This window comes from Etheostoma cragini, chromosome 23 (genome assembly GCF_013103735.1).
Source record: "Etheostoma cragini isolate CJK2018 chromosome 23, CSU_Ecrag_1.0, whole genome shotgun sequence".
NCBI classification, from domain to species: Eukaryota; Metazoa; Chordata; class Actinopteri; order Perciformes; family Percidae; genus Etheostoma; species Etheostoma cragini.
Genome location: NC_048429.1, coordinates 6779548 through 6795763, shown reverse-complemented (window position 1 = coordinate 6795763; position 16216 = coordinate 6779548). Strand labels below are relative to the sequence as shown.

Below are 16216 nucleotides of genomic sequence, written 5' to 3'. Positions count from 1 at the left end.
GGGCTTTGGGAATGAAGGAAAGTAGCTGGTTGGCTGGTAGTAGTTTTAAGGGGACCAGAGCAAATAAGTCAAGGAAACTGAAGAGGACAACAGGAAAATTTGGGTTTTCGGTGCTTGCTAAGCGGCAAGAGGACTTGACTTATCCTCACTTAAGCAATGATTTTATTCCCATGAGCTGTGCTCAGGGGCAGAAGGAGGGTAGAGAGGGCTGGCTTTTCTGAAACGTGTGTATGAGAAGGACATGATGATAAATTAAGCAACCAAAAACTGTATTACAAGATAGAAGGTAGGGTTACAAATTGATGCAAAGAGGGGTTGAAACTAGACACCTACCTCAAGTTATTATTACAGGTCCTTGAACTGAGATATATAGCTTCCCTCCTGTTTGCAATCAGAAAGAGCTGTAGTATTCACATCAGATGTATGTATATCCCAAGAGCAGCAAAGAAAGCCTTTTTATATTTGCTCTGTCAAAACGTGTATCAATGCCAAAGAGCTAAGCCAAGATGAGCCCTTTTGTAAATCCACACATCCAAAGAGAAAGGTTCGAAGGCCCTTGTGAGTTTTTTCCCCTGCCTTTCCTTGTTGATTAGAAAAAAGAAGAAAAAAGAAGATTGCAGATAGGATTCCAGTCAGGCTCCCAAAGCAGCAGTGCGCCCTTGCTCGCTTCTTGCTGTCGGCTCCTCTTCTCTTGCTTGTCCTTGGAATCCGACAGTTGATCCCCCTCCTAGACACCTTACCCAGGTCTCCATAGCACAGATGACCACGCTAACATGCACAATTGGTTTGTGCACCAAAAGCCAAGGCAGAAAGGGCAAAAAGAGGGAGGTAATTGGGGGTGGGATTGAAAAAGGTTGAATGAAAATTCCACAGTCCTCTTCAATGTTCTTTGCCTTTTGTTTGCGATGGTTAACAAGAAAGATTGACGAGCCGGGGGGGGAAAACAGACCCCCTCCTCTCTGTATTCCTCTGTTCACTTTTTTGTGGTCAATCAGTTGGTCAGTCTGACAGCCCTTCTCGCTCTCTTTCCTTTGCTTCCCCTCTCAATGTGGCGTCGTGTCCACTTGGTTTTCCTTTATTTCTTTTTTTCCCCACCAGGAGTGCTCGGAAGGGGTTCAAAAGACTAGGCGACACACGCTGCCATCATTAGCTTTTTCCTCTTCTTAACTAACAACATACTCCAGCCTCGGCAGCCGTGGTGGCGACAACAGCAATTGCAAACGCACACACCATCCCTGCGAAGCACACAGCAGCAGTAGTGAGCACACAGCAGCAGCTGCAGCCTGCCTCCCTTGCACTTCCCAATAATCCGTCAATTTCTTCAGAGGGGGAGTGGGGTGGGGGATGGAAGGGGGTGCCGGGAGGAGTGGGGGTGTTGTAGCTGGGTTGATCGAGGTGGGTTAGAGGGAGGAGGGGTGGTGCGCAGTTTCTCCTTCCTCTCTTCGGCTTGTTTCTTTTTTTCCAGTTCTTTTTATTTTTCCTTCTCTCCTCGTGGTGATCAGCACCCCCTCGCTAATGCAGCGTCCAACTAGGGAGAGGAGCAAGACAGGGAAGGCAAGCTGGGTGAGCGTGCAGCTTACAGGCGTGACGCTAAGAGTAGCGTCGATGTGGAAAGGAACCGTTGTAGCAGCAAAAGAGAGGGTGTGCGCCGGCTTGGATATCTCTTGCTCTCTCACTTCTCTCGCGCTCTCTCTCTCTCGCGCTCTCTCTATCTCTCTCTCTCGCGCTCTCTCTCGCTCTCTCTCCCCCCGTGCCTCCCTCCTGCTCTCTCTGCAGTGTCCTGAGGTAGTTGGGTAAGCTCAAAGCACTCAGACCTTTTTAGAGATCTACCTCTTCAAAAAACTGTTTGCTAATGCTATCTTTCGCTCTCTTCTTTCATGAACATCCTCTTGTTCTGTGGCTTTCTGGGACTTTGTGTTGCTTAGGGGAATAGACAAACAATAGGCAGAGATGGACAGTGACATCCCCACAGCAACCAGATTTCAACCGTCTGCTCCCCAGCAATAATCCAGCCTTTCCAACGAGTCTAGCAAAGCTTTCCAGCATTGCTGTGGTGGCAAAGGCAGGCAGATGGGGACGCGCTCTCTCGCTCTCTCTCTCGCTCTCTCTCTCGCTCTCTCTCTTGCTCTCTCTCTTGCTCTCTCTCTTGCTCTCTCTCTCTCTCTCTCTCTCTCTCTCTCTCTCTCTCACGATGCCCTCTCTCTTACCCATCTCTGCTCGGTCTTTCTTATCTTTGATTTTTCTTTAACTTTACCTCCCCTTGTTTTCTTACTCTTTTCGTTTTATCCCTTAGTGGAAAATATAAGAACATGAATGGACTGCTGACGCACCCAGCTCGGAGCATTGCTTTGGTTTGATGCAGTGTGTTTTGTGCCTTAACTCCCCCCACCCACTTCAGCCTCACCATACTCGCTGTCTTTTCTTCTCACTGCTCACTCTTGGTCTGCCACAATGTCATACTACTTCATCTCTGGCTGGCTATCTTTATATTGAATCTCCATGTTTAGAAGACATTTCATGCGATTTAAACCATATCCCTATCAATCTATCTCTTCAGTGCAATGGTACTAAAAGTTTAAATTGTAAGAATTTGATTAGGTTACTTTATTGAAATATTTTTTTAGGTAGATATGTTCTTGGTCTAACCCTGATGGGAAGCAGGTACAGTACATGATATAAAATCAAACTTTCTGTTCTGCGTTGACACCTTTTACCCTTTTATCCACTCTCCACGCCCCTTTCATCATGTGTCCCTTTGCAGGTAGTTAGAGCACTCTAAACAGGCAGGCCTTAACCCTTAATTTGAGCACTAACTGTCGCTTCAGGAAGCACACAGCCATAAAGGTCAAGTTGAGGAAGGCAAACAGGAGAAAACAAGACATGCTTTACCTTCCTGCCGCAGGACAAGAAGCAAAACTAACACACCCTACTGTCCCATCACCCCTCTATCTCCAATGATTTGTACAAGCCTTATGTCCATTAAGCTAGGAAGCAGTGTGGGTAATTGACGGTTGATAGGTGTGTGTGTGCTTGCGCTTGCGCGCTAGGAGTTGGCTCTATATTCCTGTGCCGGTGGGAATAACGTAATGCGCTACAGGCAGTGTGACCTTTTCTAGTTCTATCGCCCCTCCCTCACGCTTTCTCTCTCTTTCACACGCTTACCCTCTAACTCACACACACACACACACACACACACACACACACACACACTCTTTCTCCTTGACTTCACTGCAGTTGAATATGAATGGGCTTCAATGAAGCACATGGAACAGTGAGGTAGCAGCCACATGAGTGTAGGGGGGATTTTCCTTTCTTAAGACAGAAAGGCTATTTCCTTTCCACAGGGATTCCCTAGCACCACGGCTATGTGGAGGGTGATGTTAGAAGTGTGCGGCACTACTGCATTCTCCAAGCAAGTGAAAACATAAGATAATGCAGGCATATTTTTCAAACAGACGTGCAAAAAAGGTTATCTAACTATAAATCGTTTGTGTGTGGGTCGCTTCTGCAGTAGCCTACAGCAGCGCGGAGTTGCAAAATCCTTAAAAGGCTCATTGATTGCAGTTCATCTGCTACTGGTGTTGTGCCAAAAAGTGTTAATCCGCTCAAACCTGATGTTTACTATACATGCAAATGACGAAATGAATCGTACACAAACACAAGATAGTTGAACGCCAGGCTGTTGGGTTCTCCAGCATGTTATTTTTTTGCCGGCAGTTGCAGGCATTGTGTGTGGATGTGTGACACCTTGAATCTCTAGATGAGCCACAGCCGAACTGATTGAACCACGCTGCAACATGTGTTAAAGGTTTGATAAAAAACAAATTACAAAAAAACACACATTCACAATGCCCTTTACCTATGCCATATGGTAAAACCACCTGTGACCGCATACTACAAGTTCTAGAGTTATGGATATCGGTAGAGCAGGCGCCCATATACAGAAGTTTACTCCTCAAACGCAAAGGGCCAGGGTCTGATGCCGACCTGCGGCCCCTTGCTGCATGTCGCGCGCCCCCCGCCCCCCCTGTTATATCTTCGGTTGTTCTGTCAAATTAAAGACAGAAAATGCCCAAGAGATAAAGTTCTGATTTCAAATCTTTGAAGTAAAAAGAGATGGCATTATCAGAATGTACTTACAGTATTTATTTGTCATTACAATAACAAGTTATGCAATGAAATGCTTGTATCCTGCCTTCCCCAACAGTTCAACAATAATAATGCAGCTATATACGGTGTGAAGTCTATTGTTTGCGAGTTGAGTAGCATGACTGCTCGTGGGAAGAAGCTATGCCTTAATCTGATGGTCTTTGACTTCAAGCTTGAGGTTTTCCACCATAATGCATATGTTAATTTTGATATTTTATGGGTAGAATCTAAATTGGCAAAGTTCTGTCAAGTAAATGGGAACTACAATGTTTTCCTCTAAAGGACATACTAAGTCAGTAGTATACAGTTAAGCTGCATATTAGGTGCTTCTGGAGAAAGCTACGAGCAGCAAAACGGTCAGTCACCTGCATATGTGGCTGACCTACTGCAACCCTATTCATCAGTACTCCCCCTTAAGGTTCAATATGTCCAGTCTCCTGACTGTTCCTCGCACCCGGCTTAGGACCTGCGGGGACCATTGTTTTGAGTCGTAGTCTGTCGCCTTAGTCCGATATGGTGTGCAGTGTTTTTAATTGTACTTTGTTTTAATATGTTTCATATTGTAGGTTTTATGTAAAGCACTTTGTGATTATATAAGAAACACATTAAATAGACATAGGAAAAAATATTCAAAAAGTCGATAAACAATAAATATATGTACAGTAAGAGGTAACAATATTATCTGTGAAAAGTGCTCTCTAAATACATTTTCCTTACCTACAATACAGGAGGCCAATCAATCAGCCCATTCCAAACAGGCATGTTTAAAGAGGGCACTAGTAATACAAATATAGGATGTGCAGCAAATGTGCTGCTGGAAACATCAGCATTTCATTGATCTGTTGCCAGTTCAGTCAACTGCAAATGAAGGCCCGTGGTTCTTTGTTTGATTATTGATGACAACAGATCAGATGTAGTACAGTGTGCATACTGGCACTGCTATATTTGTCAGATGGTGCACTGTTCTGTAGGTGATGTGTGCCACCGTTTTGATGAGCAAGTGACCCAGGTTGAGTTCAGGTTGTTTCCCCCACCCAGCACAGTACATCCCAGACTACTATCTAACCAAAATTATCCATTGACCCATTGCATGACCACTGCTGCCAGGACAGCTCTCTCTCATTGGCCCTCACCCTGTCTATTTCTCTCTTTCCTGTGTTTTCCAATCTTTCTCTATTTTTCTGTCAGTGGACATTCTGCTTTCTCACTACTGATGGAGCGTGGGTCATGGCCTGCCAAACTCTGCAATGCTCCACTGACCAAAAGTGGTCAACCCCTTGCTTTATAGTTTGATCCTGGCCCGGAATGGCCAACATTGCTTGATGGTCAGCCAAACTCTGTGACTATGGCAAGTTTTTTTTCAAAGTCGTTTGTGCGCGTGTGTGTGCGCCAGAAAAGCCTTTGGAAAGCGAGTGGCTTTTTTAAGGGTTGTACCTGGATGCTAAGTTGAATCTGAGTTAATGTTCGGGCCAATGCCAATTTGTAAACCTGGCTAAATGGTTTAATTAGGAGTATTTTTCAAACGTTTGCCATCGTATACGTACACTGTCGTGACAAGAACAGTGTTGTCAGAGCTTACCTCCAGGACTTGCTGACCGATGATGGCCTGATGAGCTGTCAGATATGTGGGACCTTCACGCTTTTACCCCAGCACCATGTCCCATCTGTGCGACCCCTGTCCACCCTGCTTTACCCAAGGCTCTATAAAGACACCCACCGCACCAGGTCAGGAGGGCACTGGGTGTAGTTTGGGCGTACCGCAAGACCTACTTTGGTGCGGCTTGTCCTCCTGTCAGCTGGCATGTTCGAGGGATATATGCAAACGTTACAGAACCCATGCCCTGGGGTGAGTGCTAGCAAATCTGGGCTGTGGACAGTCACATGTAGGTCAGCAGCCCGTGTCTGTTTGCATGTATGTGCATGTCAGTAGTCCATTTTGGTGAATAGCCTGCAGTGTGGTAAAGGAGCAATGACAATCGGAGTTTAGGAGTATCCAGTTGAATGATAGATCTAATGATAATGGCATTGCCTCTGTCATGGGCAGGATCAAGGATTTACAGTAAAGGCCCTGGGAGTGTTTTGTTTGCAAGTCTGTGAGACAGATATTTTCTTTTCAAGAAGACACCAGGGCAGTCAAGTTTTGGGCTTGTCTTGTGGGTGTGTGTGTGGGGGTTGTGTCCACCCTGGCACAATGTTATCTCAAACCCATTTTTCAGGTCACCATATTTAAACATCAACACACACAAACACCCCAAAGTCTATGATGCTGACCTTGAGGTAAAGGGCCTGCTAGTAGACACTTGCTTTCCCATTTTCATTTCACTTTCCAGGAATTAATTCTGCAAAAGATTACCTGTAAAACACACACACACACACACACACACACACACACACACACACACACACACACACACACACACACACACACACACACACACACACACACTGCTATCAGTGTCCCACTAAAGGCTTAAACTGCTTGGGAGGGATTTTTTCCTGTTTATCATTTTTCTCAACACACACCGGCACACATACACACAGAGATGCACAAACCAATCAGAAGCCAAGGTATCCAAAGATTATAATAAGCAATAGGGTATATTAGTGTCTGCCGTATTCCCAGGTTGGATGAGTTGTGTCGTCAAAATACCTGCTCAGTCCTGCTAGTCTTCTCTCTCTGACCTTGCTTGGCCTTCACTCATTGCATCAGACACCTATCGATAACATTTTCAGCATTATCCTAAATTGAACATCCAGTGACGTTTTCTTTTAATGCATTTAGATTGTGCTTTTATTTAAAAAGCAATTTAGGTTACTCGATAAAACAATAAACATGGCTGACTACTTGGCTTTTAATCTAGACTTTCTGGTAATGAATTGCTCTGTCAATAATCATTTAAATTCCCATTATCATCTTCCATATTTTTATGTGTAGTTGGCGTTTAGCTTTTTTGTTTTTAACTTCCTATTCTCAATTTGTTTCTTGGCCCCTTTCTTCGTTCTTTCTTTATCTGTCTTGCTCCTCTTTTGCACTTTTGTTACACTGCCTTTGTTATTGCCCTGTTTTTTTTCCTCTTATATTTCTTTCCTTCCGTTGCTCCTGCTGTGTGGTATCCCTCTTTATTTCCATTATTTTCCTTTCTCTTCCTTAGTCCTCCACTCTGTCTTCTTGCCCTCACTCTACTTCTCTAAATTGCTACTTCTTACAATGTTTATCTGTTCTACTATTTGCAGGCCAGTCGTTTATTGTATTTGTTCATTCGTCATATGTTTTTGTGTGTGCGACAGTGTGCATGGCAAATGAAGGCGCACAGGAAAGTACTTTCTTTCATCCTTTGTTATTCAGTGTTTGAGCTTTGCTAGCAGGCATTGTCTCCAGACTAATAGGCTTCATTATGTTGAGCTGTGTTCATATTGGCTGCCAGAGCAGGGATTAGCCCTAGCACCATGTTAGCTGGAATCAGAAGAAAGATACAAGTAGGTTAGCACTGTTAACCCAATCAGCATGAGCCAAGATAGATAGGAGATCCTTAATGCATATTTAAAAATGGGAGTGTTTTTGCTTGGGCCTTGTTTTTACCAATTATTGCCACATTTATATTTAAGAATGGAATTTGATATGAAAAATACTGGATGTCATTGTACCAAGCGTGCCATTTAATGTCCTTTTATATTTTTCTCACCATATGCTAATGCTCCCCATGTCTTGCCCTGGGTTCGTCATTGGTCAGCTGGCCTCATTAGGATTCATGGAGCATCCCTGTATGTGCGTTCATCACAATGGTGCCTTGCCAACTGCCTGGCCATAGGAAATAGATGTCTCTTTCTCTTGAGCAATGTGAAGGTAAAAACATAGTAATTCACTGCTGAGAGAGCAGCTAAATCTTTTAGACTTTTAGCTCTTTAGAGCAAAAATGCCGTCTTCATTCCGTTCCACCCCCTCCCTCTCCTTTTTATGTATTATTGGCTTGGTCAAAACAAAATTCTCTGCAACATTATGTGACAATTTTCTTATGTCGGGCTTTTGCAGTAGGCTACTTATACTTGTCTCAGTTCACTTAATTGTTTTTCAAGGATAAAATGGGAGTGGAAACTGTGATTTATTTTGCATACTAATACATGCTTTGACTTGTCTTGGTTTAATACTGCTACTTTTGTGCAGCCTTTAAGAAATGGCAAGTGTAAATAGTGTGCTATTTGTGGTTAATGAATTAAACATGTAGTTTGCTTGTAAAATTAGGTTCATACCTAGACACTGACATAGAAGCCATACTTGTAGGCCATCTTAAACCACCATGCCATCTCGAGGGTAGTGCATTGACCTACTACCAGATTGTTTTGTTATATTCGGTGTCCACCTGTCTTTCCTCTCCCATTATGATGCCCTGACCTTCAAATATCCTCCTCCTACCTAAACTCCCAGTGACAATTACATTCCTAACGGTGTTATTTCTATGAAGCTCTTAATCCAAGAATCTCCATCAAGCTTCATGCAGGGGAGGATTAGCCATACTGAGGCCTGTTACTGCACAGACCCAGGGATGGAAAAAAAGAATGAAACAGCTTTTCTTCTTTTCAAATCAACCTGTCCACGCCCAGATTACTGCAGCACTGTCCAGCAGATAGAGATTTTATATATAATAATAATCTTTTCCACTTCCATGATTGTGGGTTTGTAAACCCATCCGTCTGCCTTGCCGTGTATTTTCCCTTGTGTCAAATATCTCTCTACAGACACTACACACTATTGCAACCTGCTTGACAATCACTTTTCTAATATTGTTTTTAAGGCATTTTAAGCCTTTATTTGACAGGACAGCTGAAGACATGAAAGAGGAGGGGGGGGGGGGGGATGACATGCAGCAAAGGGCCGCAGGTCAGTCGAACCTGGGCCTGCTGCGTCAAGGAGTAAACCTCTATATATGGGCCCCCGCTCTACCAACTGAGCTATCCGGGCGCCCTCCAAATTTGTATTTCATTACTGATAGTTGCCCCCTCTACCATATCTGTGTTCATATGAGCGATGGCTTTGATGATGTGAAAAACGTTCGAAGTTTAAGAAGAAACATGGACACTTCACTGCTATTTTAATGTACACAGTGACATGGTTAGCATGGCTACGCCGCAGTAATTATCAGGTCGGCCTGCTACGCCCTACAGCATCCCTTCCTTTATCGTCAATTTTAAAATAAATAAATGCTGTATTGTGGAAGACTTGAAAGGCCATGAACTCTGTTAAGGCCATGAACTCAACATAAAAATGTTTTATTGAGGTAACAAATGGAGTGAGAAATAGGGTCATTTTCCCATAGACTTCTATAGAAACTGACTTAATTTTGCAACCAGTTGAGTCGCCACCTGCTGAAAATTAGATATAATGCAGGTTTAGGACACTTCCGCATTGGCTTCACTTTTCAGACCCTGAAGATTGGTCCATTATTTTTACATTCTATGCTCCCACCCAGTTAATTTTTTCAGTGTAATAACTGCGGTTCTCTGCCTCCATCATTTTCCCATACTGGGGATTTGAGAAGCCAAGCTAAGTGTGTCTAATCTATGAGCGCAGCCAGCACAGCGTCAAATGTATATTGCTGATGTACCTGCGGCCTCCAACAATACAACACTTCAGCTACTGCCCGCCCAAGCAGGTAGGAGACAATGCAGGAGAGAGAGGGCTGACACCCTAGTGGACGTTGACATCCCCCACCACCTAAAAGACCTGTTACCTTGTTTAAATGTGTTTTCTGTAGCAGTGGAATCAGGGATATCGTGGGCTGCGGCTGGGGGCCAGCAGGGTCCTGGCTATGAAAGGAAAGGGGGGAAAAAGCAGCAGGCAGCACTTTCTTAATTGAAGTCAATAACACAGCAGTCCATTCTGTCAGAGCCAGTCCTCCCACACAGTCCGCCTACAGTCACTAAAGAGAGCTGAGGGTAGGATGTCGATTGAGTTGTCAAAAGTACCGCTACGTATGGCAACATGGTGATGTGTGGGTGAATGCACATGAGGGGAAATAGTGGCGTCAGTGAAGAGAGGCGTGGCACCAGAGCTGTACACCTCATAAACTTTGTCTCGTAAAAAAAAAAAGAAGAAAAAAAAGCTGACAGTGATGTTTATTGTCTTTGACACATGTTAGCCTGGTTAACAACTATACAATCAAAATTGAATATTAAGTAGTAGAAGTAATAAAAAAATAAAAAAGGCCCTAAGCCTGCAACATGGAAGTGCTTTTATTTCACACCTTGCTGTTGTATGGAATCTTGCTAATGCAGGCATATCTGAGACACACCTGCACACAGTCTTATTTTGCCTTTAAGTCCTCTTTGCATGTTAACACTTTTTCATAACTGAAAATTACAACTGGTATGGTTGGCTTGCTCTGAGAAGAGGTGGGAGAGGAAATTAGTGACTGTTAGAAGGTAGACATCTGGCTGAAATGAATTTGCCTGTGTGTCGATGCATGCGCGGTAAGCTTACATATATACATACGTGTATATGTATATACATGTATGTATGTATGTATGTATGTACGTACGTGAATACATACAGTACTTACATACATACTGGCACATCCGCACAGCATGTAACTGGCATTATTTGTTTGGGAGCTAGCACTTTTTGCTTACTTTTGCTGAGCCGAATGCAAGAAAAGTCAATCGGCTGCAGTTTTGATACTCTGTTCCCAGTAGTGTTCTGACAGGCTTATGTATGTTGTTCTTTTCACAGGAAAATGCAATTTTGTGATAAAACTCAATTTACACTTCAGTGCTGGTGATTGTAGGATTTTGAGCGGCACTTTTTTTATTTTTAGTTGGCGGAAGATGAATTCACAGCTGTCATGCACTATCTCCAATGTCCTGTTGTTTCTGCTCCCACCCCTGTATCTGACGAAAATAATTGCACACACAGTCACATACGTTCAAACTCAGACATACAGTATGTCTATAGTTTTATAATGCAGTGAAATATTTACATTTACCAAGCTGTTCATCATCCACAAGGCTGTTTAATCTTTTAACATACACAGAGAAATCCCATGACCTTTCAACAACACATTAAAAGCTGTCATGCTTACATATAGTAGCTACAATAAGTGCATCCGATATGTTTCATCTGCATTACATCTCTTGTTTTGTTGTATATATTTTATTGAACAATGCTGCCCACAGGCCCCTGCCTACCAATCCTCCTACTGGTGCTTCCTCTCTGTCAGTTCTTTCACTGATGCCATCAGTCTAGGTCATTTGCGCTGTAGTTTAGTGGACAGTGGTAATTTCCCCAGGCAGACATTGATTTCACTTTTCATTTTCCTGCCACTCATACTTTGACATCGTGCTAAAAATTATAATTTTGACTTGAAACCAATCACTTTATTTCAGGGCTCATTTTGCAATTTTTCTGTTCATGTGATTGGACAGTAAAAAACATGATGAAGCCTATTGAGGGATAGGGTGGAGAGGGGATTTTTGCAGCAAGTAACGTGTGTAAGTGTGTGCTTCTGTAAAACCTCTTCATAATGGTTAGGATGTGTTGGAGCCTCCTGTAATATCTGAGCAACTAAATTGTTTTAATGAAAGACATTCCTTTTTTGACTTAAGTGTGACTTCAATGTGCTGAAAGTTCATTCAGATTGGTTTTTTTTTTCTAGGTAAGCAAACTGCTAGCAAGGCGCTGAGTGCCTGCGTGTGCATTTTAATACGCACGTTTTGTCTGGAGATGGCTTTGCTGACTTAACCTTCTAGACACTCTTGTTTGAGGGCTGCCATTTGTTTTTTTTCATTACGGTTCTGTCATCCATTTGTTAGTAGCTCAGCTGTGCACAGCATTACATGACTGAAAATTGATGAAACCACTGAGACACATTAGTTTGATTTTCCTTTTTAGGAAACAATTGAGGTCTCTACTTATTCAGTCAGCAGAAATACCATGAGACAACAGCCTTTGGGCATAGGGTTTTACTTCCTAAAAGGTGCCTCATTGAGTATTCAAGCAGTAAGTTTAGGCAGCATTTGTTGAAGAAACGGTGTTGAGCTGGTCACAAGACGGTTGTGGCTTGTAACTTCACAATAGTAGTGGGGTGTCTGCCTTTGCCTGTGGCCAAATTGTTGAAATTGAATTTGAAGAGAGTGTCTTTGCTTTGCTGCCTGTTTCGAGGTGAGCCTTATCCATTCTATTTGGAAGCACAATTGTCATATTGCACACCTGGTGGTGTTAAAAGCACCCCTGTAGGAAATGATTCCTTCTAAGCCAAATGTATCAACTAAGCAATGAAATGCTGTTTATATTCCGCTGTGGCTGCCTGTTAAATAGATTTCATCTCGTACAGGACGACTTCGTTTTTACACACACGTGCTGGCTTTGTCTTTGTAATATCTACTATATACATTATCTTTTCGGGTCATACTTAAATGACACTATTGGCCCGCCCATACATCGGTCCTAAAAATGTGCAAAAGTAGCACTACTTTGGACTGTCTTTGAGTTTTAATAAACAAACAACAATTCCTAAATTTAAGAAAATTTCAGAATCCCATTCAACAAAAAGCCATTTGGCAACACTAAATATCAAACAAAAGCCAGACACTATAGTATTAATTTGCTTTGCAGTGTAGCCTACATTCACCACTTCTAACCAAAAGCGGAACATAAAGTAATCTCAGAGATTATTCCTTCACAGCGCTGGTCAATGTGAGAAAAGCTCAGCGCTGAACCAGGCAGACACAGCACTTTTTTTCGGGGTACAATTTGGTTTTGATGAATTCTACAAACAGCAATACCACAAGCCAAGCACTTTGCCTTGTTCCAAACAGGCACATTGTCAAATGGCACTACACTAGTGCATTTAAATCTTGCCAATTATAAACTTAAGTACAATACTATATAGTTAGAATGTGTTGAATTTAAATTATACCTTGGTGTGAATTTTAGGAAAAACAGCCCAGTGTGATGAATAAATAGCTATATTAAACTTCACTTTTTGCTTCTTTATTGCTTGTCGTGCATCTTCCATCTCTGTCCCTGTGCCGATTCTGTAGTCAGAGCATGTCCTCTCTGAGGTAGAGCTGATTAACTGCATCTGCGTTTTGGGAGTCTTGTGGGGCAGAATAAGGAGGAGGAAGGGAAGACATTTTTTTTTGTTTTCAACACTCTTTCATCACTTGTGGCCTCTTCTAAGTTTTCCGTCCTCCTCCGCCTATTCCTCACTTTTCTACTTTCACTTCTCTCTCTCTCTCTCTCTCTCTCTCTCTCTCTCTCTCTCTCTCATTCCACATATTTTAGCCCCATTTCTCTCCCTTGTCTCCTCATTATAAAGGTGTTTAGAGGCCCAGTCTTGTTTTTAACACAAACTTTTGGAAGTAGAAAAACAGAGGAAAGGGAGTGATTGGAACAATGTAAGAAAAGCGATAACAAACTGAAGGTGTCACATTTGAAACTATGTTGTGAGCTGGAGGCTCACTTCAAATTTTACCAACAAAGGATAGAAGAAAATCATGGACATAGTTATATTGAGTCAAACACAACACAGGGAATCTCATTATACTTATGTAGAATGTACAGGAGTTCAGTAATGTAGCATCTTTTCCTAAATATGGGCCTGATAACCAAGCACAGGTTTTAAGGTGGTTGTAATCCCTTTTATTGGATGCCATATTATTAAGCCACATTTAGAACTTCCATGGGCAGGTACTCGTGTTGTCACGACTGGTCAAAATGCATTGCAATTGAAGAAAGAAAATTGATGGCAAATCATATTTGGCAGGGAATCATCGTTTGCAGTCCAGCAACAGACTAAGCGTTTCCTAAGCAGGCATGACTTGACTCAATCAGTCCTCCCTTTCATATATCTCTTTCACACACACAACCACACAGCACCCATCTCAGTCCACTATCTCATATGTTGATTGTCAGTTGCTATTTATAGGCTTCAACTTAATTGGCAAAATTGGAGGATGATTATAGGATGATTCTTCTCAAGGTTCTTATCTTGTATGCCGTTGACTGGGGTCAGACTACCATTTCCTATTATGATGATGACTACCTGTTGGCATGAATGATTTTTTGTATTATATGGTGTCTAAGTGTACCTCATTGTTGTCACACAAGTGACAACATAATTTTCCTCTAAAAACCAGGATGTTTTTTTTGCCAGAGTCCTGGATCTATTCTTTTATACCATCCCTTTAGGAATTACCTGTTGAATAAATGCAGAAGGATGAGGTGAGAATGTCTTTCTGTATATATGGCTCCTGGCAGGGTCAAGCTTGCAATGTCGACTCTTACTACTACTTACTATACTACTAGTTTATAGCAACATGGAGTAACTCTCAGTAGCTCGTCTCCACCATTTTTCTCGCACTCAAACTTCAATCCTAACAACTCTACTACAAGCCTAGCAACCGGGCACTGCTTCTCATTGTGACTATCACACAGGAATTGACAAAAAGCCATGTTGAAAAATGCCTCTGTCTGCTCTTTTCCACCCCTTTGTTCACTCCCTCATTCTCTCAATCTGTCAGCATAGGCTGAGTCTGGGAGGACAGAAATGGCTTTTTGAGTGACACAGGCTGGCTATGCCATTTGCCGTGTCAACTGGTGGAAGAGGATAAAAAAGGAGGTGGAGACAAATGATGATGGCCTGGCCATGATTCTCTCTCTCTCTCCCATCTCGAGGGTCATTGAAGAACTAAAAACATGGCCACAATGCCAGAAGGTGTGCAAAAATGTTCTTCAGTGCTTTGGAAATTTTTATTGCCTCATCTGCAATAGAGCTTAGTCTCATTTTAATTTAGTTTGTTGTTTTTTTACAAACTTGTCTTTAGGTATTAATGTTAATTCTTCCCTTGGCAACATTATGCTTTTAAATAGAAGAAAATTAAAATTGTTTTAGAGTAGCCCAAGTTCTGATGTCAGTTGTCCACTCTTCATTCTCCTGTCTTTAACTCCAGCTGGCCTTCCTCTAACTATTCTCTACGGGTTCTTTAATGCCCTCATCAGCTACAGCTTTTAGTGCACCGAAATGTTCAGTAAAGAATTGTGGAACCCCCTTGTTTTTCCTACATTGGGCTATGTATGGCGCCCCACTGTAGCTTGGTCATTGCAGCTCAGAATTATAAATATTTAAAATTCCATTATGGAATCTCGAATTGATTAATAAAGCTGTGGCAAGTGGAGCATGTGTGAAGAAAAAGCTGTTCAAGTTATATTAGTGGAATATAGCTGTAGACAAAGCTGAAATGAGGACTCCTTTTTTGTAGATGTACAATTTTGTATAAGTTTGGATGCACATTGTGTTTCACTCTTGAATCATCCCTCCATTATCACAAATAGGCATTCTGGAAGATTGTTTAAAAAGCTTCAGCATAGCAAATTACAGCAGACAACACATCAGAATGTGTGTACTGTACTGAAAATACAGTAGCCTATAGTTGTTAGCTAGATGGCTGAATGATCTTTGCTGTTAAGGCTTCCAATTATGACTATATATGTATGTGTGTTTAATTGAATTAAATACATATAATACATTATATTTATACATAGGATAAGATGGTGGCCCTGTTCTTACAATTAACTTACATTCTCCTTGCTACAGGAGAATATCTGTTCCTAAACGGAGGCAGTGCTTAAAATTGGTAGTAAAACATGTTATTTCCTCTTTGTTGCTGCTGTACTGCTCAGTGATTGCAAAATAATGGCCAGGCTTTATTGGTTATGTACTCTAAGGTATATGTGTTAATAGATTGGTGAGAAAGCAACGCTGTCTTTTTGAGAGGTAATGCCCACTCCAATCATTTTGACCACCCCTTAATGTGCTCAATGTAGCTTGACTGCTCCCACCAAGCATTCACTGCACCCGGCAGAGATTTCAAGATTTGGACACTTACATCATATGCTTTCCAGTACCCTAGGGCCTTGAGAAGCTGTGTTCGTGCAAGTGGCACGGTAACTGGCCAATGAAACACGACCATTATAGCGTGCACACGGACGGGACACAGCGCTCCACAAAATAAACAAAATATTGCATACTTTAAATATATTGCGATATATAATGATAACGATATTGAGTAGATA

At 42.1% G+C, this 16216-nt stretch overlaps 2 protein-coding genes across 2 annotated transcripts in view; one reads left to right on the top strand and one right to left on the bottom strand.

The window, feature by feature from the left end:
* Window positions 1-1706, bottom strand: part of lrrc4.1 (leucine rich repeat containing 4.1) — a 5213-nt gene extending 3507 nt beyond the window's left edge. The window contains exons 1-2 of the mRNA XM_034863041.1: window positions 334-1706; window positions 1-217 (exon numbers count right to left, since the gene is read on the bottom strand). The exon at window positions 1-217 is cut by the window's left edge and continues 3507 nt beyond it. The gene's annotated coding sequence lies outside the window, so the exon portion shown is untranslated. The remainder of the gene's footprint in view (window positions 218-333) is intronic.
* The window catches only part of snd1 (staphylococcal nuclease and tudor domain containing 1), a 171046-nt gene that overhangs the window by 78682 nt on the left and 76148 nt on the right, over window positions 1-16216 (top strand). The gene's annotated exons all lie outside the window — the stretch shown is intronic.